The sequence below is a fragment of the Ambystoma mexicanum genome, chromosome 5p (assembly GCF_040938575.1).
Source record: "Ambystoma mexicanum isolate Mex_15411 chromosome 5p, UKY_AmexF1_1, whole genome shotgun sequence".
In the NCBI taxonomy this organism is placed as follows: domain Eukaryota; kingdom Metazoa; phylum Chordata; class Amphibia; order Caudata; family Ambystomatidae; genus Ambystoma; species Ambystoma mexicanum.
Window position 1 is genome coordinate 763,761,688 of NC_090930.1, and position 4,463 is coordinate 763,766,150.

A 4,463-nucleotide genomic window follows, 5' to 3' on the forward strand; every position below is an offset into this window, starting at 1 on the left:
CTGTGTTACAATTCGTCATTTCAGTGAAGACCCACTTAACATCAGGTAGAATTTGCAATAATCTAGTTTCTTTTGTTTTTCCACACATGGAAACAGAATATTTCGTAAACATTGTGATGAAAACTTGGAAGAAAATATATCGTGGTAAAGAAGTGTTGCCTCCCCTAGTGGCTTTCAGAAAAACCCAGAATTTACGAAATATTCTGATCAGAAATGATGTGACAGAAATGCAGATACCACAAGTTAGGCAAACTAGACTGTGGGGTTTGCCTGAAGTAAAAGGACATTTTCCATGTGGGAATTGCAGCATGTGTGGACAAACAAAAGAAACTAGATTATTGCAAATTCTACCTGATGTTAAGTGGGTCTTCACTGAAATGACGAATTGTAACACAGCTAATGTTGTATATCTGATCACCTGTCCATGTGGCCTACATTATGTGGGAAAAACAAATAGGCAATGTAAAGTTCGAATGGTGGAACATCGCAGCTGTATCAAGAATCAAGTGATAACTGCCCCTCTTGTGAAACATTTTATTGAAAAGAAACATGGTTTCAATGACTTCACATGGCTGATTTTGAAAAAGGTGCATGGAAATACCAAAATTGAAACAGATCGAAAATTATTGAATATAGAGCAAAAAATAATTTTCAAATTACAAAGCAATGTGCTAGGGCTCAATGAAAGCATTGATTGGCATTTGGTTAGCCAAATATAATTTTGGACATTGTGTGATGCATATACCATGTGGGCACCCAATTTTGGTGAACAATTTGGTTTTTAGTTTAATTGATGAAGTTAGTGCAATTTACATCTTTTTGATGCGCTGAGTGTTCACTAAACTCCTCTACACCAGTTGATCCTGGGTCTGTTCCAATATGGCCCCCTTGGTTGTTGTACTCCTGATTAACTTCGAGAAGTGGAGTCCTTTCTTTGTGTTGCCGCACAACCATAGACGCTTTAACAGAGTCCTTTCTTTGTGTTGCTGCGCAACCATAGACGCTTTGAGATTGTGCAGCAGCCATGGCTCCTCTGAATCGAGTGCTGGCCGAGTATGTTTGAATGCTGCAAGTGGAGTGAATAAACCCCGCCGTGTGTATAGGTGAGCACGCTACCAGCATTTTGCCTTTGGATGTGACTCTGTGCATGATATTGTCTCCATGTCGGGACACCTTTTGCATTATTTGGTGGTTGGGGTACTTTATTTTATTTTACACTTATTTTACACATGTTGTGTGGCTATCCATTTTCCGCGTTTCTTTTACGTTGTGGAGGTTGGACAGCATGGACGCTGAGTAGTTGTCTTTACACATTAGATAATGCATGGTCTCCTCACGTGTGTGAAATATAAGCACCCCCTTTTGTTTGCCCTCTAGTGCATGTTGGCGGCATGTTGTTAGCTGAGGTTTTGGTAATGCCAGATAAATGGTGTTTACTGTTATGTTCCCATTGCTTTCCAGATTGACTCTGTACTTTATTGCTTGATCGTATGGATGTTTCCATTTCAACTTGTCCATTACTGAATTGTGAATTGCAGTCTTGATCCCTACATTTGTGGAGGTAATTCACTTTGTTATTTGGAGCCTTGATTTTATGTGCAGTGGTATTGAAGCCAGTGTGATTTCTGGATATAACAGAGCATGTGGTCTCTGTGTATTGGTTTTGTCTTACTTAGGTGTGGCGATACTCTAGCGGACTGTGACGCTTTGTTGAAGTATTGATTTCTCATTTGGAGGGAAACCAGCAAATTTGTCATCCTGTGACGTGCTTTGAAGTTTCACCATTTAAAGGTAAATCTGCGGGTGCCCTTTGGGACCCTTGTGAGTGTGGCATAATCCCTGTGCCATGCCTCCATTTACATTTTGTAGTACTTCCTTCCCTCTTTGGAACTCATTAGGTTTCTCCTTTCCTTTATTTTTACAGGCTTGGAGGTTGTTTTCCTTTTACCCTCTTGGGTGCCTGAATCTACCCTTTCAACACGGTGTGGAAGAGATTAGTGGATGCTTTTAAATTTATCCCCTGAAGAATGTTCGCCTGAACTGGGCAGTTAAGAACAGAAACATGTTGGGATGCTTGTTGTTTTAGTGACACATTGAGATTTTTTTGTGTGTTATGTGATATCTTCTGTGTCGTATAAATAAGTTATCTGATGTTTTATAATTGTTTTATATTTGTTTTTTAATGTTTAGTACACTGTGTTAGGTGAGGGAAGTGTTTTTTTTTTGTTTAAATTCAGTTTGAATTATTTGAATAATAAACTTGTTATACATTTGTGTAAATCAGTTATAGCAGACGGTCCATTTTTTCAGGACTAGTGATGCTGGAAAACCTTATAGAGTTCCTTTGTGAGAGGGTTGGAGGCAAGTAAACAACACGTATCATCTTGCTCTTTATTGTATTACATATATCTATATCCCCGTTGGTGGAGTAGGATGTTTTCATGTTAATAGGGATTCTTTATACCTATTTAAACATATTATGAGATACAATTCACACCACCCCCACAATAGCTAACATTCTAACAACCCTGACAATTTGAAAGTAAAACAACCAAACTTCATGACCAGAGCACCACAATTGGAAAAGAAACTGTACGTTTTCAACAATGAGTTCAGACTATCCAAGCATCTAATTGATGTCAGCAAATAAGGGCAAATAACCCCCTTTGAGGTATGATCCTTAGGACTCATGAAACCAAGGTAGAGGATTACTCTCCTAACTTGCCCATAAATACCAAAACATAAGGTTTTTCGAAATTATTAATTTAAGGAATCATACATCCAAGGTAGGGTCCACCTCCCTTCACTCCGCTTGCGGAACACTACTTTCCAAGCTGTCATAAAGTCAATAATGAGCATTGTGATTTGAATAATAGAGATCAGGTTACAACAGTACCATTTAACCAATGACAGTGTAACACCAGTACAGAGTAGACAAGAGCCAACTGCAACTAAGCGAAATATAAGTATGAGGCTCTGGATATGATAAAATCAGAACAAGAACATACTATGGCCCTCATTACGAGTTCGGCGGTAACCATGCCGCTATTGGCGGCATGGCTGCCGCCGAAAACGCATCGAGGTCCGGGTCCTCGGAATGAGGACTTACCGGGCCATTCTGAATTCGGAAGGCCCGATAATTCCTCCCTCCAAGGACCCGGACACGGTCTTTCCCCATTCCCATTTCAGCCCCCGTAGGGCTGAATGGGAACAGGAGAGGGAGCAAACAACGGGCCATTACGTGATTGCCCGTTGTTTGCTCCCTCTTCCCCTCGTGGGACCCGGTAAGCATGCCTGGTTTTCCCAGGCGTGCTTACCGTGTCCCGCGAGGGGAACTCGTAATGCGGCGGTACGGGGTGAACGGCGCCGGCACCTTTTACGGCACTGTTCACTTCGTACCGCCAGGGTCGTAATGAGGCCCAATGTGTAGCTGCTATAAATGACCCAATTAAAAACGCAACCAAGGAATATGCACAGGGATCCCTACGGTTAGAGATATATAACACTGTACTGTGAAGAATTAGTAACACACTACTTCAGCTGCTCTTATCTATGAGCAATCTGATGCAAACAATGGACCTATTAAACAGGCTGAACAAACAAAATCGCAAATAAAACATCCACACGTGATACATAGCATAATCACATGACTATTCGGAAACTTCCGATGTCACATAATCAGGTGAAATGCCCATTGAATTACTATTATAAGAGAGACTGAATTTGCATTCAACAGCAAGACAGAGAGGATGTGTCCTGAACACGGGACCAGACACAAAAAACTGACCCAATAGGTGAGAAAAGTGCAGAATGGGAGAGATTCTCTCTGTCTCATTACTGAAATGTAATTACGTAGCAAGGACTGTTCCTACTGTTTCCGTCTGAAACGAGGAACGAAGGAAATTGCTTTAGAGCAGCAAAGTAATCAATTAGCTAAATTTAAAACGTACAATGTAACCAACTAAATGAAACAGACTGAAGAAGTTTGTAATTGGAGTGACATTCGAAACCGCCAATTGCCTAGACCAAACGCAGACTAAGCAATGTACCAGTAAAACGAGAGAAAAGAGAATGGGATGGGGGATGGCAGAACGACAGCAATCCTCACGTACCCATTCTTGAACTTAAAAATCCAAGATCACGCACCCACACTCTCAATCTAATCACGGCCTTACCACACCATGTGCATCTGCATAGAATCTCTCCCCAACCACCGGTGTGGCTGTCAGATCTCTCTTCACGACCCTCCTCTTTGAAGGACACTGCATTATCATCAGGTGTGCAGCATTCCAGTACCAAATAGACTTAGAGCACTGGTCTTTGTCACTCCCCAGCCAGTGGCAAAAGGGCCTTGCTGTCTGGTAGGAATTGCATAAAGAACTCCTGGGGGACAGGAAGAGTGAAGGCTAGGGCAGGGGAGTAGGCTGTGGTTTAAGGCAGTGTATTGGACAATATAAAAAACA

The 4,463-nt window shown here is 41.5% G+C and overlaps 1 long non-coding RNA gene across 1 annotated transcript; it reads left to right on the top strand.

The window, feature by feature from the left end:
• Positions 1-1,460: 1,460 nt before the first annotated feature.
• LOC138481709 (uncharacterized) lies at positions 1,461-2,189 on the top strand. The gene is made up of 3 exons (XR_011274346.1): positions 1,461-1,561; positions 1,677-1,791; positions 1,925-2,189. It is a non-coding gene; the product is annotated as an uncharacterized lncRNA (long non-coding RNA).
• Positions 2,190-4,463: the final 2,274 nt, after the last annotated feature.